The 27,955-nt window shown below is 39.0% G+C and overlaps 1 protein-coding gene across 9 annotated transcripts in view; it reads left to right on the top strand.

Moving 5' to 3' along the window:
• The window catches only part of OTUD7A (OTU deubiquitinase 7A), a 194,960-nt gene that overhangs the window by 13,489 nt on the left and 153,516 nt on the right, over positions 1 to 27,955 (top strand). For 2 of the 9 annotated variants that reach the window (XM_061595087.1, XM_061595088.1), the window contains exon 2: positions 2,355 to 2,470. The exons of the other annotated variants lie outside the window; for them this stretch is intronic. The gene's annotated coding sequence lies outside the window, so the exon portion shown is untranslated. The remainder of the gene's footprint in view (positions 1 to 2,354; positions 2,471 to 27,955) is intronic. 9 annotated transcript variants of the gene reach the window in all.

The following is a 27,955-nucleotide window of genomic DNA, read 5'->3' as shown; positions in this document are numbered from 1 at the left end:
ACCCTGTGAATCAGCGACCTCCAACAGCATCAGTTATAAACCACCCTGTTCAGATCTTGTAAGTTCAGGTCTTGAATCATGTCTTCTCATTATGTGTCCAAAGCATAATACATATAGGGGTTATTTGATTTTTAGTTTATATGTTAGTATGCATGTATTTTGTTTAGAATGCAGTCCATTTTGACATTCCTGTCTGGATGGAAATGCAGAGTGTAAATATGACTGAAAAATAAGAGAAGATTCAGAAAAAAAATGCTTTTGTTGTCATTGTTTACATGCAGAGATCCCAGGTTCGGTCCCAGGCATCTCCTAGTAGCATTGGGAGAGAATCCTGCCTGAAATCCTGGTGAGCCACTGGCAGTCAGTGTAGACAATACTGAGCTAGATGGACCTATGGTCTGACTCAGTATAAGGCAGCTAGTTCTCACCCTGATCAAGGAGACATTCAGATTTTCATGCTTTTCAGAATTGTAGCTTAGTAATTCAGCCTGACGTGAAAAATAAGAAGGCCTTTTTAAATGTTTACTTGGGTTACATAATCAGTGTTCCTCAGGAATGTTTGATTTTTAAAGAAAAACTAGTAATATTACAAACCTTTGAGAATCCTAGGGATATTGCGAGCCCCTGAGAATTCAGAAATGAGGAAGCTGACTCAAAAATCACATTTTATATTTTGCATGGTTCTGAGTCTTCTCTGAATCTATCAGATAGACACTAAGGGCCAAATTAACTTTTAGAAGGCTGCAGTCCTATACATTCTTACTTGGAAAAAAGTCCCACTAAACTTTGTGGGACTTGCTTCTGAGTAGCCATGAGTAGGATTGCACTTTAAGACACACAGGTGCGGACCTACAACAAAATGTGCAAGTGTATCCCCAGCCCATAGCAGGAAAGCCACAGTTCATGGCTTCAAGTAGCTTGGAAAACCAGCCCTTTGGTGCTGTTTAAGCCTTACAGTGACTAGCTTTTTTTCTTTTCTTCCTGCCCCCCATTGTGCTGTATAGTGATGAGACAGATTCAAGATTAGGACTGGCTGCCAGCCCTGAACCTCTTTATAGCTTAGGGTGGGGAGATCCAAGGTAGGGAAGAGAGTTGTTTTAACTTCATGCCATAAACCCCAGACCTTGCCCTCATTCATAGATTTAATTTCTAGCAACACACTGTTTTGCCTACTTCTAGTTCCTTGAGACACCCCCCCCATTAATGGAATGTCCTCCCTGGTGAGGTGCATCTGTCTCCCTCATTTAAAACATTCCTGTTTACCCAAGCATTTGGTGGGTGAAAGACACTGTTCCTGGCAACCTTGAGATCACTGGTTGAGATAATGTTTTTAACTGCTTTTAGAATGCTTTTTTTCCCTTCAATTGTTTTATCATTGTGTTTGCCACCCTGAGCTCCTTTGGGAGAGAGGGTGGGATATAAACTGAATTAACAACAACAATAAAAAAAATGTCCCCTTCCCAACTGCTAAGGATGTACTGCAGCATTTTGTTGCAGGGCTTTGTGTGTGTATTTTTAAAAGCTTTCTTTTGATTATAGACACAATTTTGTTGAACATAAAGTTGTTAGTGTTTTTCAATCACTGCTATAACAAATGGTCCAGTGTTAAGGATTTATTTTTAAAAATGAGCCCTGAAATCTTTCTAAATTTTTTTAAAATTCATGTAAAAATAAGTCATTCTTTGAATATCAAGATAGTAAACTGAGTAAAAATGTATAGACAGTGTCTCCAGTTTCAAGTTGGCAGTGTTTTCATTGAAATAAATACCATTAGCTCATGAGTTTGTGTGTTTAGGACTTGAGCCAACACTATTTTTGAAGATCAAACAAGGTATTATCCTAATTGCTGCATGTTTTAGTACAATAAATATTTTGTAACAAAGTTTTCATGGAGCTCTTAAGGAAGCTAAAGAAAAACTGGTATGGCAGTCCTGCAGGCACATGATCCATGGGAATAATTAGCATTTGCTACAGCTTCATGAAGCCATTGAATTTTAGGTCTGAAGTCCAAAGCTGTATTTATTTGTGAGACCTGCAGCTATCACATGAGCACTTGGTTGAGGTCGGGCTGTTTCTGCAGATCAGCCTATCAAATGGTAAACAAACCACTTGGCAATCTCAACTAATGATATGTGTTGGCTCTTCGTGGCATCCCTTTGAGGCCAGGGCAGGCATTGATTGCCTATATATCTCAAATAGTTATGCTTAAAGAGGTACTTTCACTACATCAAATGTATTAAATTTGCCTGGTTAGAGTGAATAATTATAATCCTTCTGTGAAGGTCCAAAGGGGATTGTTTTGGGCCAAAGGACTTTTATCAGACCTCTAACAAGGCCCCAATCTTCTTCTGTAGGGATTCAGGGCAGTCTCTCAACTAGCCAAGCCAGGTGATGGGTGAGGCAGGGAGCAACTACTTATGCCCCGCACTGATGAAGGTCTCCTGGAGCTGTTGAGCATCAACCCTCTAAGGTAAGGATACTGTGGGACTGACCCAGTGAAAGTAACCCTAGAGTGTCCTGCAAGTGGGCCAGCCAGAGGACCTCTAGACCTATCCCTTCCCAAGCCCCATACACCTGAGAAAGGGGCTACTGGAAAGCCACGGGACTTATAAGTGAAGTAGAGCCTAACACCACCCCATCAAGGTCACTGGAAATAGGTGGAACTCTGGGCTCACACAGTGAGGACCCCGGGAAAGCACAAGTGCAGGCAGAAGGCCTTGACAAGGACTTGTTGTGACTGTATGTGTGGGGATTTAGACTTGTGCCTGGGGGAAAGGAGTGTGAGCCTGCAGCAAGGGCTAAAACCTCTTTAAAGTCAAACTTACTGCATCACAGTCTGCGTCTGTTGGAATTGCTTTTAAATAAGTTTTTAAACCTTTTTAAAAAATCCTTTTTAAAAGATATTTTGTTTTAATATGTTTTTAAGGTTGTTTTGTTTTAATATATTTTAAAGACTGGTTTTTTGATGTTTTAAAGTGTTTTTAGTGCTTTTTTTTGCAACTTGGGCTCCTAATAGAAGGGCAGGATATAAATCTAATAAATAAATAAATAATAAGTAGATAATTCCTGTTGATTGTGGTGGACATTGGGACTCACGTTTGGCCTAATCCCCATGGAACCGATCAGTCAAGGTCCCTTCAACATGCCCTTCCCTATCTTTAAAACCCAGTTAAATTTAGTACTGAAAAATTCCTTAATGTGCCCAACTGACCTATAGTATTTTCAAATCTGTGAATGCAAATTTAGCAAACCATGTGCAAGTTGGATATTGAATATTGTGTAAATGAGGATCGTAGGAGTTAGCCAAACAGTTGGTCTTTCTGGGTGAATGTAATATGCCTGGAAATACATTTAAACCCGTTTTCAGTACAAAAGCCCTTTAACAGTAGAGGATAGGTTTTTGCATTGCTTTTGTTCTTCAGTCTTGAAGTTTTTCAGATTCACATTTTCAAGTTCCTAATCATAATTTTGAATTTTGTGTCTGCTGATAAGATGTGATCTCTTTGTACTAGTGCTGTAAAGTAGGGATGCAGTGATATTGTGCATCTACATTTAACAGCATTCCTTTCCTCTCAATCTTTGCTTAGTTAAATTAGGTTATTGAATATACTGCATTTAAAATAAAACAGGAACACTATGGTCATGTCAAAGAAGCAGAGGTCCTTCAAATGTAGGTAAATATACTTTATTAAAAGCATTAGACTTAATCCTGATCTGTGTTCAGGACTTTGTCCTTTGCCCCTCTCTTCCCTTCCCCTTCCCTCCAAGAGGGTTGGTGTTTTTAGAAATTTTCTAACAGTTATGAATGGCTGGTCACATTTTGTGCATGTGAACAGTGCCAACTGTCCTTGGGTATTCAAATGCATAGGAAATGAAATGTTACATATGACCTGGACCATTATAGGTATAGATCTTCAGTAATTCATGTTCTTGCAGCAGCATGTTTTGGCATATTGGTGTCATGTCAGATATGATCCAGTTTATACAATAGATTTATCAGTGTGGAAATGAACTTTGGGCCCTTTGAGACTGTTCATGTAGACAGAAAAAGCACTGGATGGATTGACACTATTTCGTTTGAGTACTAAAGGCAGTGGGAGGCCAATAACTGTGAAAGCCCTCATATATCTGCAGATGAGTTTTAGCTAGCCACTACCTAGTTTCCACACCCTCACAGCATTGGCGGATGGAAGGCTATTGTTTTTGAAGAGCAATGGAGGCAACCTCTCCCTTAACATTGTAGTGACCCTACATTGGGAGTCTGTTAAGTGTACAGATGTAACTTAGGGAGAAGAGCCTGTTAAATCATATCCTAATTCAGTCTCATTCATGTCAGTGAGTGGTGAAATTGTCTGGCCCAGATAGCAATACAGATCCTTGTGGGGAAGGCCTATAGAAAGTCTCTCCATAAAAATGCCTTCCTGAAATTCAACAAGGGCAGGTTCTGGGAGACTTAATCATGGATCATATTCCAAAGCATGATCTATGATATCTGATTATATTTATTATTTCATTGAAGATTATTATTATTATTGATAATATTTTATGAGCATCCTGGTCCATGAACAGTTGTCAAGACCTGTGCTGTACAAATAACAAATTCAGTCTCTTAGTACTGAATCTTATGTAGCCAGAATAACAACACCCACACACCAGGGAAGTATTAGCAAGCTTGGCTGAACCCCAAGCTTTGCAGAAGTATAGCAAAGATTTAGATAGAGATGACCCCCCCCCCCGAAACAGTCCAACAAAGACTGAGCATGCTCGGCAGCTGTGGAACACTGAGTCAGTTGGGAAATGGAAGAATGGAGTGGGCTGGCTGAAAGTGACCTGTGAAGAGGAGGGTAAGGAGGTAGCATCCTGAGGCTTCAAAACACTTCTGATCAGCTGGCTGGCAGGCAAGAGAGCCTAGCTGGGAGGGGAGTGGAATGTGGGGAGTTGTATTTACGTATCTCTTTCTCTGTTGCCTTTTATTCCACTCCTTTTCATTCTTCCTCCAACAGAATTGAGTAAAAACAGACACATTGATATCAGAAGGGCAGAGAGAACCATCCAAACCATGTTTGGATAGGCCAGCCATTTCCTGGTTTGCACTGAGAATCTATATTCATCATCAAAGACCCTCCTCCAAGTTCCTACTCATAGGGAAGCTCGGAGGATGGCAATGCGGAAAAGGGCCTTTTCTATGGTGGCCCCCGAACTGTGGAATGATATCTCGGAGGAAATATGTCTGGCGCCATCGTTAATATATTTTCGGCGCCAGGTCAAAACTTTTCTTTTCACCCAGGCTTTTTAATTAATTATGTTTAGTATACACTGACATTGTTTTAATTTTTAATAATTTTTAACTTTTTATATGTTTTATATTGATACATGTCTTGTACTTTGCTATTTCTTGTCTTGTGAACCGCCCAGAGAGCTTCGGCTATGGGGCAGTCTATACGTTTAATTAATTAATTAATTAATTAATTAAATTTAAATGGTCTTAGGGATGGAAATGAGACTTGGCCATAGAAATCAATGGAGAAATCTAAGATTTTAATGTAGGTGGGATTGGGTATTAGTGTGTCCCCACCCGGATAAACCTAAAAGGTAGCAACAAAGGACTGTATTCTGCTTCCTGATTCCTAACTGAGCAGAGCAGAGGAAGCTGCCACCTGGTTTAGAGGATATACAAGTGAGCCAGCTCTTAGAGAGCTAATTAACAGAGCGAGCTAACAGGGACAACTAACAGAAGTTTGGCAGTGGAGGTCAAGGGGGAGGTTCTTAACAATATTTTTTCTTGCAGCATGCATCATAGACCAGTAGGATTCTCCTGCTAACCTTCGGGGTGAGAGGATAAAGCACAGGCAATTTCAATACAAGTTGGAAGATAGAAACAAAAAGGTAATAGAGACTATGGATGCAAAGGACATTCCAGTGGTGGTGACTTGCAAGGTGTGTGCAGTGTTTGTTTTCCTGTCTGAGAACAGCATTGTGTACACATGCAATAAGTGCAAGCTGTTGGAAGGCAAGTGAGGCCTGGAGCAGAGAGTGGCCACACTCAGGAGTATAAGAGAAGACAAAGACTTCTTAGACAGAATACTGAACAACAACAGCAAAGAAATGTACAGGAGGTGGAAGAATAACAGCAAGTTGAAGTAGAAGAGGAGAGGAAAAACAAAGTGGAGGAAACTGCGGAAAAGGGTGACAGTTAGAAGTGGAAGAGATAGAAGATACTCTGCACAAGTAGAACTATTGAACTGCTTTCAGGTATTTGAGGATGAGACTGGAAGAGGAAAATTACAGGAGACCCCGTGGAACAGTGAGTGAGATGCTGAAGCTCAGTCAAGCAGAGGCAATGAAACCATGCCCCACAACAAGAAGGGAAGAGTAGTAATAGTGGGAGACTCCCTACTGTGTGGGATTGAAATCCAAGTATGCTGAGAAGACCTATGTACTCTCCAGGTAGGCTGTCTCCCTGGAAGACGGATTAAAGATGTGACGGAATGGTTGCCAACACTCACAAAGCCCAGTGACATGTATCCCTTCCTTCTCATCCATGTGGGAACGAATGATACTGCCAAGCAGAGCTTGTGAAGGAAACCCAAGCACTTTGGGGCCCAGATAGTTTCTCACCCATCTTTCCAGTACTTAGCAGAGGAATAGAAAGGGAAAGGGAAAATACCCCACGTGAATAACTGACTATAAAAGTGAGAGATTTGAATACTGGGATCAGGGGCTACACTTCCTGGAAGATGGACTACTGGCATGTGATGGGTTGCACCTCACGAGGACTGGGAAGAATTTGTTTGGCCATAGCATGGAGAACTTCATCAGGAGGGCTTTAAACTGAATCCTAGGGAGGAGTGAAGCTTAAACCTGGAGGTAACAATTGTTGAAGGCTTATGCACAGTAACAGGCACTGAGAGAATGGCTCTAATGGGGTCCAATAATAGTCTTTATGAAACAGTAGGCAGGAAGCCAGACCATAAATCACATGGTCTTCAATGTCTAGCATGGCAAAGAATCAGGACAAATTTGAATTCTTAATACAGGAAGGTAAATACAATGACAGGTATAACTGAAACTTGGTGTGATGACTCCCATGACTGAACTCCAGCAATTGAAGGATATAACTTGTTCAAAAAGAACAGAAGGAATAGAAAGGGAGGTGGAATCACTCTATATGTTAAAAATGTGTTTAAATGAGATAGAAATAGTTCTATCTCTTAGAGTATATTTTGCAAAGTGCAATGAGAACTAACTAGTCCATGTTTCCCTCATATTGACTAGCTGAATAAAAGCAACAGAGACCTTTCACATGTTCATGAAACATAGGCTCTTGCTTGGAGAGGAAAGAAAGAAATAGGTAGTAGATTTTAGTCCATGATTGGGATCATCTGGCTGGAAAAGCCTGTTGAAGCTTCTCTCTCCTGTGTCTTAAATGGAGGAGATGCAAATAAGAAAACTTCTTAACAAAGAGGAGGAACAGGAGGAAGGTAACATCTGTCAACAGCAAGTTACATCACAGAAAATAAGCATAGAGGTGTCCCCAAATTTTGGTTAGAAGGGATATCTCCCTACTAAAACATGCTTGCTTATCCAAAAAAAAAAAATGTATATCCCCGCACAGAAATACAGGAGGATGAGCTTGGCAACCCCATTGAGAGCATCTGGATTAAAATAAATCGGGCAAGGAATACAAGGAGCATGGTGTTTGGAGTTTACTATCGACCACCCAATCAAGGAGAACACAAGGATGAAACTTTTGCAAAGCAAATTGCCAGTGTTTCTAGGAGGCATGATGTAGTAGTAATGGGGGACTTCGATGACCCTGATATCTGCTGGGAGACAAATTCTGCCAAACACGGCCCCTCCAAGAAATTCCTGACTTGTGTTGCTGATAACTTTCTCCTACCGAAAGTGGAGTAAGGAACTAGAGGATCAGCTATCCTTGACTTGATTCTAACCAACAGAGTTGCCTTAGTAGATGAAGTGGCAGTTATGGGAACTCTGGGAAAAGGGTCCATGTTATACTTGAGTTCCTGATTTTAAAGGAAGCAAAAGCTGTGTGTAGCAATGCACATACCCTGGACTTCAGGAAAGCTTATTTTAATAAACTCTGAACAATGATAAGGTTCTACAGCAAGGAATCCTAATGAGAAAAAGAGTCAAAGATGGGTGGGAGTTCCTAAAAAAGGAAATTCTAAAGGCTCAGTTGCAAACAATTCCAACAAGGAAAAAAGGTGAAAGACAGCAGAAGAAGCCAATGTAGCTCCACAAAAAGCTTAGAGATGACAAAAACAAAAAAGGATGCATACAGGAAGTGGAAAGAAGGCCAGGCAAAGGAAGGTCAAAGGAAGAGTATAGGCAGGTAGCATGGAATTACAGGGATGGTGTCAGGAAGGCTAAAGTTGAGAATGAGTTGAGGTTAGTGAGGGATGCTAAAAGCAACAAAAAAGCTTTCTTTGGGTATATGCATAGCAAAAGACTTAGAAAATAAGTGGTGGTTCAGCTACTCAACAGGGATGGCAAAATGGTAACTGATGATCAAGAAAAGGCAGAAGTGCTCAATTCCTCTTTTGGCTCAGTCTTCTCCCCAAAGAGGCTGTATGATCCTCCTGGCAAAAGTGAAGTACAAGTAGAAGGGGTAGCGTTGCAGGTTGAGATTGATAGACAAAAGGTCAAAGAAAGCCTAAGCGTTTTGAATGAGTTCAAATCTCTAGGGCCTGATGAACTGCATCCTAGAGTAATTGAAGGAACTGACTGAAGAACTCTCAGAACCACTGTCTATTATTTTTGTGAAATCATGGAGAATGGGTGAGTGCCGAATGACTAGAGGAGGGCTAATGTTGTCCCTATCTTCTTCTTTTTTTTATAATAATTTTTTTTATTATTCAAATTTTTATAAAACAAATACAAATACAACAAAAACAATACAACAGAAAAGAAAAAAATAACAAGAAAAAAACTTGACTTCCGATTTGTTACAGATCAGCTATAAGTATATAATATATATCAAACCTGTCTCCTAAAACATACGAAATTCACTTTTTTCCAAAGTCTATCTTAATTAATCGTCAAATCCCATTATCATCATTTCATTTTTTTCTTTCAACAAAAAGTCCAAAAGAGGCTTCCATTCCTTAAGAAATGTATCTGTCGTTTTGTCTCTAATAAGACATGTGAATTTGTCCATCTCAACTAAGTCCATTAATTTCAATAGCCATTCTTCCATTGTTGGTATCGATTCCATTTTCCACTTTTGTGCATATAGTAATCTTGCTGCCGTGATCATATATAATATTATTCTTCCATATTTCTTTTCCTTTTGTTTATCCATAAAACCCAATAAAAAAAATTCTGGTTTTGACTGAATATTTATCTTTAAGATTTTTTGCATCATCCTACCTATCTGTGCCCAAAATGATTTTGCCTGTTTACACAACCACCACATATGATAAAAAGATCCTTCTTGTTGTTTACATTTCCAACATAGATTAGAAACATTACTATACATTTTTGACAACTTTTCTGGAGTCATATACCAACGATACATCATTTTATAAAAATTTTCTTTAAGATTATAGCATAATGTAAATTTCAAACCTTTTTTCCACATATTTTCCCATTGATCCATTTGTATATTATAACCAAATTTTTTTGCCCACTTAACCATACACTCTTTTACTTGTTCTTCTTCCATGTCCATTTTCAATAAAAATTTATACATTTTTGCAATTATACATTCATCATTTGTACACAAACCTATTTCAAAATCAGATTTATTTATTTCAAACCCATATATTTTCTTGTCCATTTTAAATCTTTCTAACAATTGTAAATAGGCAAACCATTGTGAACTATATCCTTCTTTTATTAGTTGTTCTCTCTCTTTCATTATATATTCACCATGCACATTTTCTAATAGTTCTTGGTAAGTTAACCATTTCTCTTTTCCAGCCATTTCTCTTCTATAAAATGCTTCTTGACTTGAAACACATAGTGGTATTTTCGAAAAAAACCTTGTTTTGTATTTATTCCATATATTCAACAAAGGACGTCTTATAAAATGATTATTGAAATCCACATTAACTTTTACTTTATCATACCATAGATATCCATGCCATCCCCACTTCAGGTTGTGACCCTCCAAATCCAATAATCTTTTATTCCTCAATAGAATCCATTCCTTTATCCAGACTAAGCAACAAGCAGCAAAATAAAGTCTCAAATTTGGTAATCCCAGCCCTCCTCTTTCTTTGGCGTCTTGTAATAATTTAAATTTAACTCTTGGTTTTTTCCCCTGCCAAACAAATTTAGAAATATCTTTTTGCCATTGTTTGAAAGGTAGATCAGAGGATATGACAGGTATTGTTTGAAATAGAAACATCATTCTCGGCAATACATTCATTTTTATTACAGATATTCTACCCATTAATGACAACTGTAATTTATCCCATCTTAACAAATCTTTTTTTTTTTTTTTCAATAATTTTTATTCAGATTTTCATAAAACATACAAGACAAAATCATAAAACATTCAAAGACAAAAAACAAAATCAAAAATAGTTAAACAAAAAGAAAAAAAGAAAAAAAAAACAAAAATAAAAAATAAAGAGTAAAATATTGACTTTCTTAATCTCTGTCCATAGTTTTTCATAATTATTATGAAACAACTTTGAATTTTTATTTGTCATAATGATACCTAAATATTTCACCTTTTCTTCTATTTTAAAATCTACTCCATTAACTCTTTTTGATCTCTTAAAGATAAATTTTTCACCAACATCTTCGTTTTTTGATTATTGATCTTAAATCCTGCTAATGGTCCAAATTCTTCTAGTTTATCCATCAATACTTTGATTCCTTCCAAGGGATTTTCTAATACAATTATCAAGTCATCAGCAAATGCTCTCAATTTATATTCCTCTTTTTTTATCTTTATTCCCGAAATCCTTTTGTCTTGCCTTATGTCTCTAAGCAGCACTTCTAAAACCAGAATAAATAGAAGGGGGGACAATGGACATCTCTGTCTTGTACCCTTTTGTATTTCACATGAGTCCGTTAAATCCCCATTGACAATTATCTGTGCCTTCTGTGATGTATAAATCGATCTGATCCATTTTATAAAATTATCTCCAAAGTCCATTTGCTCTAGAACCTTAAACATAAATTTCCAATTCAAATTATCAAATGCTTTCTCAGCATCCAAGAAAATCAAAGCAGCTTGTATGTCATTTCGTTGTTCTAGATATTCCAACACATTCAAAACATTCCTGACGTTATCACGTAATTGTCTTTTAGGTAAAAACCCCGCTTGATCTTCCTGAATAAATTGTTGCAATATTATTTTCATTCTTTCAGCCAAAATCATTGTAAAAATTGTATAGTCATTATTCAATAAAGATATTGGCCGATAATTTTTTGTTTTAGTTAAATCCTGCTCCTCTTTAGGTATTAATGTTATATTGGCATTTTTCCAACTATCCGGTATCTTCCCCTCTTGTAAAATAGAATTCATTGTATACTGTAAAGGTAGTAAAAGTTCCTCCTCCAAGCATTTGTAATACATTGCTGATAGACCATCCGGTCCTGGCGCCTTTCCTAATTTAATTTTACTTATAGCCTCAGATATTTCTCTTGACATAATAGGACCATTAATAGCTTGTCTCTGAAGATCTGTAATTTTAGGCAAATTCTGTTTGGATATATACTCTTCTATTTTTTCTGAGGGAATTTCCTGACACTTGTACAAAGTTGAATAATATTGATGGAAAACCCTTTGGATTTTTAAATTATCTGTCAACATCTCATCTCCTTGTATCTTTAAAATAAGCTTTTTTTGTCGTTCTTTTCTTAATTTATATGCTAGCAATTTCCCCGGTTTATTTGCAAATTCAAAAGTCCTTTGTTTAGCAAAATTTAATTTCCTTTCAATTTCTCTAACTGTCAACATTGACACTTGTTTCTGTAACATTTTAATTTGATTTACAGTAGAGGCTTTAGTTGGATTCTTTTTCAATTCTTCCTCTTTTTGTTTTGTTTCTTCTTTTTTAATTCAGAATTACATTTAATAAAATATCCCCTCATAAATGCTTTACTTGTATCCCAAACAATATTTTCATCTGTTCCTTTATGTAAATTGTGTTCAAAAAACTCTTTTAATTTCTTCTTACATTCCTGCACCATTTTATCATTCTGTAATAAAGATTCATTTAGTCTCCATCTAAATCCAAGATTTTTTTTTTTTTAAAGTCAATATCACTGGATTATGATCCGAAAAGGTTTTTGGTAACACATCCATCTTGGAAATATCTTTCACTAAATTTTTAGACATCCAAATCATATCAATCCTCGAAAATGTTTTATGTCTTTCTGAAAAGTAAGTAAATTCCTTTGCATTGTCATTTATATATCTCCAAGCATCCACCAATTCTAAATTTTCCATCAATTCGAAACAGATCTTCGGCAATTTGCCCTGTGTCTCTTTAATATTTTTCTCAGAAAGTCTATCCATTTTTGGTGAAATTACCCCATTCCAATCACCCATGACACACCAATGATCATATGCAAACTCTGATAATTTTTCCATAAGTCCAGTATAAAACCTTGTTTTATCTTCATTAGGAGCATAAATGCCCACTATCAAAATTTTTGTACCCTGAATGGTAATTTCAACTCCCACAAATCTGCCACTATCATCCAATAATATCAATTTAGGAGACAATTGTGAATTAATATAAAGAACCACACCATTTTTTTTGAATCCTGCCGAAATAAATTCTTCACCCAAATTTTTACAAATTAAATATTTAGAATCTTTATTCTTAATATGAGTTTCTTGTAAACAAATTATATCCAATTTTAATTTTTTCAAATAATGAAATACTTTCTCTTCTGCGACGAATTAGCTCCATTTATATTCCAAGTTAGATATTTGTAATCCATTTTTAAGCATGTATTTTAGAAAAGTCTGTGCCTGTTGCTCCCTTTGATCCATCATCATCCTTTTCTTCCTCTACCTGTTTCTGTTGACTTTGTTTCCCAGGAATTATGTCCATGTCTTTGAGTTTATCTTCTGCCATGTCTTTTGAAGCTTTTCTCAAGAAATCCCTTGCTTTTTGAACAGTATTTAATCGATACTTCTGTTGTCTAAATGTAAAAATCACTCCCTCTGGAACATCCCATCTAAATTGAATTTTACATTGTTTAAGTTTTTCTGTGAAGAAAGCATAATCTTTTCTCTTACGTAGAAGCCTAACAGGAATTTCCTTCATCACCTGTATTTCTTTACCGTCAATTTTGAAGCCATTGTTAAAATGATGTTGCAAAACCATATCTCTGGTCCTCTTTTTTAAAAAATAAACAAGCACATCTCTTGGGATTTTTTTTATTGTTGCATATCTGGAATTAATTCTATAAACTTTATCTATTTCAAATTCCATCCGACCTTCGTTCCTGTCGAAGGATTTTGCCAAGGCATTAACAATTTTCTCTCTGATATCTTCACCTGTTTCCTCAGGGATTGCACGGAATCTCAAGCAATGTTCTTTATCTCTAAGTTCCATAACAGCAATATAATCCAAATTCTTTTCCAATTCCATATTTGTAATATCTATTCTATTCTCTAAGGTTTGCACCTTATCTTTAACATTTTTTACATCCTGTGTTAGTTGCCCAATGTTATTTTTAATCTCACCCACTTCTGTTTTAATATGATCTTGTAAATCTTTAAAATCCTTTTTCATATTGCAAAATTCATCTTTAAGTTGTTGTCTGTCCTGTTTCATCTCTTGTTTCAACTCTTGTTTAAAATCACTAAATCCCTCCATAATTTTCTGGAACATGTCCATCCCTTCCTGTGTATCAATTGAAACTCTTCACTCCAAAACTTTGGCTGCTTTCCTAGTTGTCATTCTTGAAAAAAAAAAACCTTTTCTGTTATTAGCCAATGTAGAGGCAAACAGTTTCTTTTCTCCCAGCAACAAAAAAGTTAATATTCCAGGCCTGTTTAACCAACACAGTTCTTATCTCCAGCACATTCAGGAATGTAAAACAAATCCAGTTCTCAACATCCAGCAGTTAGTAAGATACACGAACAGCAGATTCGTTCAAAAAAAAAAATTAATCCAAAATAAAAACATAAAATAAAAAAAAATATTCTCAGATATATTTCCTTCAAATAATCAAATCATCTTATCTAATAAGTTGCCTCTTATCCGTTTAATCTTTGTAATTCCAGCTTTAAGCCAGCTTTTTGTCATAAAAAATAAAGTAGGTTCTTTGAATTGCTCCCTTCTTCCTTAGCTTTGTATAATACGAAAAAAGTGTGAGTCACCCAAGTTTCTGAATTGCCGATTCGTAAACAAGTCTCTTTTACGATAGTAATTTAAGTTAGTTGATAAGATTTAGACAGAAGGAGGCTAGCTCGTTAAAAACATTTTGAAAAGAGAAAGAAAAAAACGTCTCGCTTACTTTCAGCACAGCCTGTTGGAAATCCAGACTCTGTCTTCCGCTGCTAGAAATGCCTTCTGGAACCTGGACTTCCCGGAAGGAGTGCTGGCTGGTGGTCGTCTCTGAGTGAGCTCTATCTCAGAGGAAGCTTATTTCAGTTAAAAGCCAGTCAAGAGGAATTTTTGACTGGCGTAAATGTTCTCCAAGATAAAAGGGGAAACGAAGAGATTATCCACGGAACTCTGTCGAGCTGTAGATTGCTAGATTTGATCAGGAATCCCCCTGAGATAAGATGTTGTCCCTATCTTCAAAAAGGAGGAACCTGGGAACTACAGACCAGTCAGCCTGACATTAATCCCTGGGAAATTCTGGAGCAGTCAGTCCTAAGCACCTTGAAAACAATGCAGTGATTACTAGAAGCCAACATGGATTTGTCAAGAACAAATCCTGCCAGAGTTCCTGCTCTTTCTAGGTTGGTTCTTATTTAGTGTGAAACATTTTCAGAAATGGCCCTGCTAATGTGAATTCCAAAAGAAATGCAGTTCTTGATCCCCATATTGCAGGATGGAAGAGGCTTTGGCTGGGAAAGAATGGCTTATGACAACTCTGCACTGTAGATCACACTGAATATTGCAGGCCAGGCTCTGACTTCTTTACAGAATGAATTGAGAATAGAAGTTAATACTTCTTACTGCAGTTTGTGCTAAAGCTGAGAGGGCAGTTTACAACAGGCCTGTAGTGGTAGCAGTTGCAGTTATCCCCAAGTTGCTTGTTGGCTTAGGGGGTAGTACAGAAGAACCCTGCAGTGCTAAACCCCTATAGTATTTTTGGGGCCTGTGCTGAGAGAATAGCTTATGGCAGCTCAGCAGTATAGTCTCCTGTTAATATTGAAAGTCAGAGGTAGGGCTGATGATTCTCAGTCTAACATCCCCCATACCTCTTGGGTTATAGCAAATATCAGTCTACTTCAATTATCTCCTCAGACCTCCTCCCAGGCCAAATTGATCACTCGGTTGCATGCAGGCCTTATGATGCATTAACTTGCATGGACTGGTTGCACTTTTAAATATTGAAAAAATGAAATAAATAAATTTTGCGCGTGAAGAGGTAATGTGGATAGGTTAGAGATTCCATCTTGGTTGAAGTGAATACCTTGACAAAGATGTCTACCTGCTGTGCAGCGGCTATGGAAAAGGCAAATTCCATGCTAGGGATCATTAGAAAAGGAACAGAAAATAAAACCGCTGATATCATATTGCTGTTATACAAATGTATGGTGTGACCGCATTTGGAATACTATGTACAGTTCTGGCTGCCTCACCTCAAAAATAGATTGTAGAGCTGGAAAAGGTTCAGTAAAAGGCGAGCAAAATGAGCAATGAGATGAAGCAACTCCTCTATGAGGACAGATTGCAGCATTTGGTGCTTTTTAGTTTAGAGAAAAGGTGAGTGATGACATAAGTGTATAAAATAATGTGTGGCATGGAGAAAGTGGATAGAGAATTTTTCTCTCTCCCTCATAACACTAGAACTCCTGGGCATCCAATGAAGCTAAATATTGGAAGATTCAGGACAGACAAAAGAAAGTACTTCTTCACACAATGCATAGTTAAAAACTCTGGAATTCATTCTCACAGGAGGCAGCGATGGCCACCAATTTGGATGGCTTTAGAAGAGAACTAGACAAATTCATGGAGAATGCTATTACTACTGATGGCTATACTGTCTCTGTAGTCAGAGGCAATAGGCTTCTGAATACCAGTTGCAGGAAACCACAGGAGGTGAGAGTGCTCTTGTGCTCAGGTCCTGCTTTTGGGCTTTCCATAGGCATCTGATTGGCCACTGTGAGAACAGTATGATAGACTAGATGGGCCCTTTGTCTGATCCAGCAGGCTCTTCTTATGTTCTTATTTTCCAGTTTTTGATGCTGGCTTCTGTTTTTTCAGCCATGGGCTCAGGCAACACACACACAGATACACCAAGGATACTCTGCAACTTAAGGAATACACTGCAATTTATTTTTTACTGTATAATATTTGTCTATGGTTGTCATCACACTGTGACAACATGGCAGGTGTGGCAGGCAGGCAAGCCTGAGGCAAATGAAGCAGTGGTGATGGTGCTGTAGGGCCATGGTGGGTGAGTGAGGCAGTGCTGACCTGGGCAATCCACAGAAAAATAGCTAGGATAGGCCAGGACAGCTCCTCAGCAACCGTCTACTCTGCTGCCTCTAATGTGAGTAGGAACTCAAGTGAATCAGATATAGTTGATGGGGGAATCAGTTGGGAGAGGGACCAGTAGGAAAACGAAAGCGGAGCTCCTGGTTATGCTGCAACAGACTGTTAAGTAAATTTTGTTCCTTCTAACGAGTATTTGTGATTCATTTCAACTCTTGCAAATATTACATGGTATCAGAATACTACCTAAAAACATAAGGCAGTGAAAAATGGACCAGTTGAAGCCTCCAGGAAAGTTGGTGTTTGAAGGAAATGCAGCAGAGAACTGGAGAAGATGGAAGCAAGGGTTTGAATTGCACTGCATTGCAAGTGGAGCAAATAAGAAAGATGAGAGACTCCAGTCAGCATTATTTCTGCATGTGGCAGGTGAAGAAGCAAGAGAGGTATTTAATACTTTCCAGTTTGATGATGATGCAGATAAATATAAAATTCAAGTTTTGATGAATAAATTTGAAGCTTATTGTGTTACTTATGAAAGGCACAGGTTCTTCACTAGAATACAGAGTGAAGAAGAAAGGATAGACCAATATATGACTGAGTTGAAGCTTTTGGCTCAGACTTGTGAATTTGGGGAGCTGTGTGATTCTCTTATTAAGGATCGCATAGTGTGTGGCATTCAGACAGACAGATTGAGAGTCAAGTTACTGAGAGAGAGTGATTTAACCCTTGAGTGTGCAGTGAATATATGCAGGGCAGAAGAAGTGGCTGCAAAACAGACGAAAGATTTTGGGGCAACAGAAGAACAAATGGATGCCTTACAGGGCAAAAGTACCTTTGAAAAGCCAAAAGTAAGCCAGCCTCAGAGCAAATGGAGCTTTGGCACTACTACCAGCCCCCAAGAAAAGGAAATGCCACAGAAGCCTGTAGAAGCAGCAAAGGCCTGCTACAAGTGTGGTATCAGTCATCATGACATAAATGCTTGTCCTGCAAATGGGAAGGAATGCAGAAGATGAGGCAAACTTAATCATTTTGCTAAAATGTGTAAAACTAGAGATAGAAAACTTCAAGGCAGACAAATGTTCTCAGTAGCAGATACAGCTAAAAATGCTCATGATTTCTTCATTGGCACATTGAATTCTACAGCTCTGGAAGATGAATGGTGTGTGGATCTTCTCATAAATGATCACAAGTATGTGACCTTTAAGATTGACACAGGAGCACAGGCTAATGCAATGTCTTTAAAAACATACAAAGCCTTGCAAGCTGAACCACTTCAGCATTCAAATACCAGATTAATAACCTACTCTGGAGAAAGACTACATGTGTCTGGTAAATGTAACCTGGATTGCAAATATAAAGATCAAAGAGCTGAGTTGGAATTTCACATAGTAGACTTTGATGCACAAGCTGTACTTGGTCTCCGGGCTGTGACTAATTTAAATTTGGTGCAAAGATTTAATTTAATGAAAAGAGCTCCAGAAGATCAATGGGATGTTGCAGTTGAATACAAAGATGTATTTGAAGGCTTAGGTTGCTTACCAGAGAAATACGCCATCAAAATCAACCCACAGGTTCCACCTGTAATTCATGTACCTTGGAAGGTTCCAGTGGCACTAAGGGATAAAATTCAAACGGAACTGACTCGTATGGAGCAATTAAAAGTCATAGTTAAGGTAGAAGAACCTACAGAGTGGGTGAATTCAATTGTGGTTGTAGACAAGCCTGGCCAGGACCAGATAAGAATATGTTTAGATCCAAGAGATATGAACAGAGCAATTTTAAGAGAACATTTTCAATTGCCTACTGTAGAAGAAATTACCAGTAAGCTAGCAGAAGCAGAATTGTTTACGGTTCTTGATGCCAATAGTGGATTCTGGCAAATTCAGCTAAATGACAACAGTTCCAGGCTATGCACATTTAATACACCTTTTGGCAAGTACCGATTTACAAGAATGCCATTTGGTATCTCTTCAGCTCCTGAGGTCTATCAGAGGATGATCCAACAGACATTTGAAGGTATTGATGGGGTCACATGCTACATAGATGATATCCTGGTTTGGGGGAAGACCAAACAGGAACATGATGAGAGACTGAAGAGAGTTCTGGACAGGTGCCGAGAGAGGAATCTGAAACTGAACAAAGTGAAATGCAAATTTGCCATGACTGAAATAAAATATCTAGGACACATCTTAACCAAAGAAGGACTAAAACCTGATTCATCTAAAATAGAGGCCATCACTGATATGCCCAGTCCAAGTAACAAAGCTGATCTTCAAAGATTTCTAGGAATGGTGATTTACCTAGCAAAGTTTATCCCAAATTTGTCAACAGTAACAACCCCTTTAAGACAGCTGTTGGCCCAAAATGTTGAATTTTGCTGGATGTCAGTTCATGAAACAGCATTCACACAGTTGAAAGAACTATTAACAAAAACTCCTGTTTTGAAATATTATAATGTGAAAGAACCTGTAACTCTGTCAGTGGACGCTAGTTCTACAGGCTTAGGTGCTGTACTGTTGCAAAGAGGTGCACCTGTTGCATATGCTTCTAAAGCAATGACTGCGGCCCAACAGAACTATGCTCAAATAGAAAAGGAAATGTTGGCAATAATGTTTGGATGCACAAGATTCCATCAATTTCTCTATGGCAAAAAAGTGACTGTGGAAACGGACCACAAACCATTGGAAGCAATTTTCATAAAACCTTTGCATAATGCACCTCCAAGAATCCAAAGATGGCAGTTAACACTGCAGAAATATCAATTACAAGTGCACTATAGACCAGGCAAAGAATTAATCATTGCTGATACCCTTTCCAGGGCATATCTTGAACAGGGTGAAGGAATAAGTTCTGAAGAAGCTGAGGTTGCTGTTAACCTCATGTTATCTTATTTACCAATCTCCGAATCAAAACTGAAAGAATTTCAGGTGGCTACTGAAGATGATAGCATTTTGCAGATCTTGAAAAATGCCATTTTGCAGGGGTGGTCAGTTAGAAGAGTAGAAGTTCCAGAGTGTATACGTGTTTATTGGAATTACAGAGAGGAATTAAGTGTTCATGATGAACTCATTTTTAAAAGTGACAGAATCGTAGTACCACAAGATCTGAGGAAAGAGATATTGAATATTATACATGAGTGTCATCTGGGTGTTGAATTATGTAAAAAGCGGGCACAAGAAGCTGTATATTGGCCAGGTATGTGTGCCCAAATTGAAGAATTGGTACTGTCATGTACTGCATGTCACACCTTCAGAAATAAACAGCAAAAAACCAATGTTACCTCATGAAATTCCAAGAAGACCTTGGCAGAAGCTAGGAATGGAGTTGTTTGAATTTGAAAGAAAGGACTATCTACTTTTGGTTGATTATTATTCAAAATATGTGGAAATATGCTTGCTTGAAGACACTACAAGTAGATCAGTAATTTTACACTGCAAATTATATTTGCAAGACATGGTATACCTGAAGAGGTTGTCAGTGATAATGGCCCTCAGTTTTGCTCTAGAGACTTTAAAATGTTTGCCAAAGATTGGGACTTTGTTCACATAACATCCAGTCCACTATTTCCTCAATCAAATGCAATGGCAGAAAGAGCGATCCAAACAGTAAAGAGGATTCTTAAGAAATCTAGTCTGAATAACACAGATCCTTATCTTAGTTTATTGGATTACAGAAATACGCCTACAGTAGATACAGCCTCACCTGCACAACTTTTAATGGGGAGACATTTAAGAACCAGGTTGCCTACCTCAGCACCGTTGTTACTACCTCAGCAGGTAAAAGGTGACATACAGACACATCTGAAGAGAAGACAAGAAAAACAAAAGCTTTACTTTGACAAAGGTTCAAAGCCTTTACTACCTTTGCAGGTTGGTGATTCTGTTAATGTTCGGCAAGATGGAGTGTGGAAACCAGCGAGAGTGTCTGGCCAAAACATGACTCCAAGATCATATATGGTTCAGACTGATGATTTAGCTGTCTACAGACGGAACAGAAGAGATCTTCAAAGTACTCCAAGTTGTGAACCAAAAATGGATGAGACTACTGAGACTGCAACTGCACCTCCATCACAGGTAGACCTATCAGAGTCTCAAGACAACAAAAGTGGAACAGCTGTAGCACAAAGTGCCAGTGATATACCAGAAAAGATTTTGGACTCTGAGTTACCTGTTACTACATCAAGAGGCAGAGTGATCAGAAAACCAATTCGATATAGACAGTAGTTTCTATATTTTTCTTTTTTTAAAAAAGGGAGATGTAATGTGAGTAGGAACTCAAGTGAATTAGATATAGTTGATGGGGGAATCAGTTGGGAGAGGGACCAGTAGGAAAACGAAAGCAGAGATCTTGGTTATGCTGCAACAGACTGTTAAGTAAATTTTGTTCCTTCTAATGAGTATTTGTGATTCATTTCAACTCTTGCAAATATTACAGCCTCTATCCTCTGCCTGATCAACAATGCTGTTTCAGCCTCGGTGGCAGAGGGCAAGGATCAAGGAAGTGGTGGGAGAGTAGGACGGTTGTTGAAGAGTGACCCCAGTGTGTTCCTTTGTGGCTCAGATGGGCCAGTTGCCTCTCTCCTCTATTTCCCTCCTCCTTGCAGGATGTCTAAAGGGAGGGAGGAGGAGGCTTGGTGTCCGGTAAGGGGGGAAGGAGGAGACTTGGCATCCTCTAAGAGGGGGGAGAGGAGGAAGCTTGGTGTCCTATAAGTGAGGGGGGAGAGGAGGAGGCATGGCATACTCTTAAGTGGGGGCAGAGAAGGAAGCTTGGCCAGGTCTAAGGGAAGGGGAAGTTTGGCAAGGCCTTAGGGCAGTGGAGGGTTTGTTGAGGGGGTGGGGCTAGGTGGTAGTTTGGGTGTGCTGTATGGGGAGGGGGGTGGTTTGGGGGAGGGAGTTGGGTGGCAGGGTGGGTGACCGAACCAAGCAGGTATGGCATCCCCTAGTACTGAAAAAAATTTAAACTTCCCATATTTGTACAAATACACTGTCCAGAAGAAAGCAGCTGAAAGCAACCAATACATGCTGTAGAATGGATTAAAAACCACCAGTGTAAATTAGTCTCGACCAGGCTTCAGTGATAAAAATGTTGGCATCATTCACGTTTCCACATTCCCCAAATGGGTTGCCACTACAGAGAAGCCTCTGTTCTGCATCACTACATACTAGACTTCCCTTGACATTGGAACATGAAGTAGAACCCTATCTGAAGTCATGGGCAGGCTGGTATAGGGAAAGGAGCTCTTTAAGTTATTTGCATCTCAAGCCATTTAAGGCTTTAAAGGTTAGCACCTACACCTTAAATTGGGCTCAGAAGTGAATAGACAGGCAATGCAGTTTTTTCCCCAGAATCAGTATACATGCTTCCGTTCATCTGAACTGATTAAAAGTCTGGCAGCCACATTCTGCATTCAAAGGCAACTCCACATACAGCACATTACAGTAATCCAATTGGGAAGTTACCAGAGTGTGGATCTCTATGGCAAGACTATACCTATCCAAGAATGGTTGTAGCTGGTAAGCTAGCCGAAGCTGGAGAAAGACAAAGTGTGCCTCTGTGGCCACCTGGGTCTCTAGCGACAATGCTGGATCCAGGAGTATCCCAGGTTACATATATGCTCCTTTATGAGGAGTGAAACCCTATCTAGAACAGGACGTACTGCTAATTCCCACACATGAGAACTGTCTTTCTATAGCACCTCGGTCTTGAACTTCAGTCTACTGGCTCTCATCCAGCCCATTACAGAATCTAGACACCAGTCTAGACCTGGACAAATTCACCTGACTCACATGACAAAGAGAAACAGAGTTGTGTGTTATCAGTATTCTGATGATGAGACCTCATTCCAAACACTCTTGATGACCTCACCCAACAGCTTCATATGGTTGTTAGAGGATGGGGAGGGGCAGGATGGAACCTTACAGGACTCCACAACACTTTGGAGCTGAGCAGAAACTCTTCTGTGCTACTTTCTGAAACCAATCCTGCAGGTAGAAGTCGAATTACTGTGCCCTCCAACTCTTGTCACTCAGAGTTCCAGCATGTTTGATTGTTTCAAAAGCTGGTGACACTTCAAGGAGAATCAACAGGGCCACATGACCCACCCACCCCCCATTATGATACCTTCTGCATACTTTGGCAGCCACACAAATTTTCTTTTATCTATGAATAGCACTTCATCTCTGAAATAGTGTATAAAAGTGTTTAAAATATTTTATATCTAAAGGTTGAATAGCACACAGCCCTTTTTATATTCTGTGATAGTAATTGATAAATATTGAAGCACTTTGAAATGATTAATGGACATTTTTCATTTCCATCTTTCATTTGCTATAATTCGGCAACTCACAGACCTTCTAAGGCCAAGAGGGACCCTTATGACCTCATCAAGACCATACCATTTTTTAAAAATCATAGAATAGTAGAGTTGGAAAGGACCCATAAGGGCTTTGAGTCCAACCCCCTGCTCATCGCTGGAATCCAACTTAAAGTATAATTTATGTATGAACCACATGCATAGTTTTCACATCTAATTTACAAGCTCTTAACATGATTTCTGGTTTACTAAAGCACGTAATTATTTTTGACATTTCAGCAGTATCATGGTTAGAGTGAGCTGATATGCTTCTGTCTTTTTTGTCTCCCCAAGAAATTTTCAGGTAAAACATGATCATTTTTAATCTTGTGTGTTAAAGGAGCTCATCTGTTTTATTTGCCCATTATACAGTGTTTTTGAACTGAAAATAAAAGGAACTAGTGTATAGTCCACTGAGCATAATATTGAACCTGCAGCTGGGGGAAACTGCATAGGATCTTAGCAATGGATTCACTGGGGAGCCTTTGGCAAACTACTTTCACAACTTCAGTTTTTCTCATGCAACATGAAACTACTTGCTGCACAGGAGTATGAGAGAATTAATTAGTTTATAGCAAGGATCCCAAACCTTTCTGGGCCCATGAGCACATTTGGAATTTTAAAAGTGTTTTGGGCACTACCACAAAATGGCTGCTGTGGGGAGCTCTGCCAATTAGAAAATGACTGCTGTGGGAGGAATTCCCAGTCACAAATTATAGGGAGTTGCAGACTTGGTGTGCGTGTTTCTTGGGTGCTGGAAGGGAAGGAGAAAAACAGGCTGGGAGGAAGAAAAAAACAAATCAACACAGACCCACAGGCCCCAGAGAGTAGAAAACAAAACACAGACGCCCAGAGAGAGGGGGTGTTGGTGGGGAAGAGACCCACCAAGAGAGGAGGGGGAAACAAAAAACAAATACAAACAACACATGCACACATAGGCGCCCACATGCACATTCTCTCCCCTCCTTCCTGGTTACTCTGCTTTCTTCTTCATTATTGATCTAAGTCTGGAAAACTGGAGAGTTGAAAGAGGAAATGGGAATGAGTGACACTCCTCCCACTTCCTCTCTCAACTCTCTAGTTTCCTAGGAAGAGATTGCTCCCTTCTGAACAGTGAAGAAAAGGTAAATCTGGGGAAGAGGTGTGTGTGTGTGTGTGTGTGTGTGTGTGTGTGAGAGAGAGAGAGAGAGAGAGAGAGAGAGAGAGAGATGCCAAGAGAGGCTTTCACAAGGTACTGTTCTGCCCATGGGCACTGCTTTGGGAACATCAGTGATGCAGAACTGCAAAATAATGGGAATGTGCACTTATTTCAATAATTGAAAAAATTATCTAGTAAACTACCTTTAGAACTTTTGCTGTAAAATGGTCTTTAAATACTGTAAGTAAATTAGAAAGCTAATTTATGCATGCAGTCAAATTTTACTTGTGCCCCTATCCGTTCTGAAATTAATCTCCTCCCTTAGTTGCTGGGAAATTGAAAGACTATGCAGCTTGTTGACTATGAGTTTGCCTTCTGTTTCCCTTCAGATAAGGGACAAGGCATTTAAAGGCGAATTTACTTAATTCATACTTTCCAAAATGGTACATGAACCAAAGCACAGCTATTGTTAGAAATTCACACTATTCTGAATTTTCTAGTTTATCAACCAAACAATGTTTATAAAAATGCATATATTAGGGAAAGGTATGCATAAAATGAATATAAGTGAAAACTGCATAAAATGTGTTTTAATAGGAGAAATTCACACAAATGCTAATGACTTTTCATGAGAAAATTTTTTATAAAACTAAATTGCTATAGAAATGTGGGGAACTGAATTTAAGACTGGAAAAATGAGAAACAGAGAACCATCAGATCCTTCCTTTCCTACTTCAGACAAACCATTCAAAGGTCAGGACATTTACTATGAAGCAATCTATCCCTCCTGTTGGAAGTACAGGACCTCCAAACTAACCTTTTCAAATGTACCTCCTATTCCTAGAGTCATGCCAGCTCCAAGAAGACCTTTGGGCTTTATGTTTAGGTTGCATTGAGAGTATTAGGAGGAGGGGTTTCAATTTTTAAGCATTCGGGAACATTATCTGATATGCTGAGCCTGTACAAAATAGATGGGCTCCATTTGAGCTGCAGTGGAACCAAACTGCTGGTGCCTAGTGTCAAAAAGAAGTTATAGAGCTGCCTTTATACAGATATTCACTAATAGGACAAAAACCCCTTGTGGTTTAAGAATGTACCTATAGCCCACAGATATTTCTATCAAACTTTAAAAAGCAGGGAAATTGGGCAGCTATAGTGAATGAACCAGGGGAGCAGGAGACCTGACCTCTCTGAGATATTGTACTGCCCTACAAATTGGTCAAAATGCAAACACAATTTGGGTTGGTCTTTAACAGTCCAATCCACTTGCTGTGTAGCTTGCAAGATTTTGGTAATGTGTGCCTCTGAGCATATGGTGAGTGGTGGCAACACCTGCCATCTCCAAAGTTAAGAGAATTATATTTTTGTATGTTGTTCTTCTTACTTTGCTTCTTTCCTGTGTTACTAATGTTTCTACAGAGAATCTAAACTAGAAAATTTTATTTCCCTCATTATTCATTGTGTCAAATTTATGTTTATTAATTTCAAGGCCTTTTTGTTGGTCAGTGTCATATGATGGTGAAGACAGCCTTTTGTGTTTCAAATTGGAGGTTATGTTCTATTTTGGGTGCATTAACAGTTGAATCTGAAACTGCAGTTTGATGTAAAATCAGACTGTTTACAATATGTTGCTACTTCAGCCATGACTCTTAGCTGTTGGAAAAAAGAGGATGCATGTTTTCAGCCTGCTATGTTTAAACCACTTTATTTAAGGTAAGGTGGGCATGGTCAATTAAAAACATAGAGCACACCTAGAATTTTGCTAGAATATATTACACCTTCCACTGTTTTATCTTGTGCAAACTGAGACACTCCTGATGTCCACTGGAGACTATTCTGCAGAAGTCAGTGCCATTATTCCACAATTATGTTTGGAGTTTTTTTAGTGTAAATTTTGCAAAGTGTTGCTGTTCTTCACATATTCACAGAAATAGGAAAAAAAAGAAAATGGTTTGCTATAGGAAACATCACTAAAATTGCAAAGTAAATCAGACATATTTAAAGTGACCATCTGAACTATATCAACTGTCTTAATATTGTTGCTTCCTCCCTGCTAAAACAAGATCAGCACAGTACATGTCTTGTTTCTATTATTTGGGCTGATTGCAGGTGTTGCCACCACTCACCATATGCTCAGAGGCACATGTTACCAAATTCTTGCAAGCTACACAGCAAGTGGATTGGACTGTAAAAGATCAACTCAAATTGTGTTTGCATTTTGACCAATTTGTAGGGCAGTACAATATCTCAGAGAGGAGGTCAGGTCTCCTGCTCCCCTGGTGCATTCACTATAGCTGTCCAATTTCCCTGCTTTTTAAAGTTTGACAGAAATATCTGTTGGCTACAAGTAAATTCTTAAACCACAAGGTTTTTTGCCTATTAGTGAATTTCCCTGCTTTTTAATCCGGAATGTAGGAAATGGGATCCTGTCCAAGTTGCTGAGAATGGATTGATCATTTGCATGCTTACTGAGTTCAGTGGGATTTACTCCCCTGCAATCATGCTTAGGATAGGTGAAACTGACCACAGGGGATGGGGAGGGGAGGAGGAGGAGGAGGGAAGGGAGGAAACGCAGAGGGGAGGACTGGGATGGGAGCATGCTGGATGGGGAGGGGAGGAGAAGGACAGGTTTGATCATTTGCATGTTTATTGAATTCAGTGCGATTTACTCCCCTGCAATCATGTTTAGGATAGGTAAAACTGACTGGGGGGGATGGAGGGATGGAGTGGGCAGGGGAGGAGGAAGGGAGAGGAGAGGGGAAGGAGGGGGAAAGCAGGTCTGATCATTTGCATGCTTATTGAGTTCAATATGACTCTTCCCTCTCACTTGAGGCTCAAGTAGCCTCGGTGGTTAGAAATGCGTTTTACCAACTTCGGTTGGTAGCCCAGCTACGTCCCTATTTGAGTAAAGAGGACCTTACATCAGTGGTACATGCTCTGGTAACCTCACGTTTGGATTACTGTAATGCGCTTTATGTAGGGCTACCTTTGAAGACAGTTCGGAAGCTACAACTTGTGCAAAATGCGGCGGCCAGATTGCTGACAAGGACCAAGCGGTCCGAGCATATAACGCCTGTTCTGGCTCGCCTGCACTGGTTGCCAATATGTTTCCAGGCTAGATTCAAAGTGTTGGTATTAACCTATAAAGCCTTATACGGTGCGGGACCACGATACCTTGCGGAACGCCTCTTCCGATATGAACCGGCCCGTGCACTACGTTCTGCTACGAAGGCCCTCCTCCGGGTTCCAACTCACAGGGAGGCCCGGAGGGTGATGACAAGATCTAGGGCCTTCTCAGTGGTGGCCCCCGAACTATGGAACAGGCTCCCCGAGGAAGTACGCCTGGCGCCGACTCTGCTCTCCTTCCGGCGCCAGGTCAAAACCTTCCTATTCTCTGAAGCATTTTAAGTTACACTGATTTACTTTTAAAAATGTTTATTGTATTGGATTGTTGATTGTATTTTAGTATTATTTTGTTATTCATTGTATTTTTATGCTATTTTATGTTCACCGCCCAGAGAGCTATTGCTAGTCGGGCGGTATATAAATTTAATAAATAATAATAATAATAATAATGGGATTTACTCCTATGCAATCATGCTTAGGATAGGAAAAAGGAACCATGGAGGAAGAGGTGGGGAAGGGGATGGAGCGTATAGGAGGGGGGCAAATGAAGGGGGAGGGGAGGGCAGGTTTGATCATTTGCGTGCTTATAAAGTTCAATGGTATTTGTTTCTGTGCAATCATGCTTAAGATAGGTAAAACTGACTGTGGGGAGGAGGAAGGGGAGGTGGAAGGGGAAGGAGGGTATTGGAAGGGGAGGGGGAGGGAGGGGGAAAGGAAGGGGGA

The sequence above is a fragment of the Rhineura floridana genome, chromosome 14 (assembly GCF_030035675.1).
Source record: "Rhineura floridana isolate rRhiFlo1 chromosome 14, rRhiFlo1.hap2, whole genome shotgun sequence".
Lineage (NCBI taxonomy): Eukaryota > Metazoa > Chordata > Lepidosauria > Squamata > Rhineuridae > Rhineura > Rhineura floridana.
This window is presented reverse-complemented; position numbering and strand designations above follow the sequence as displayed.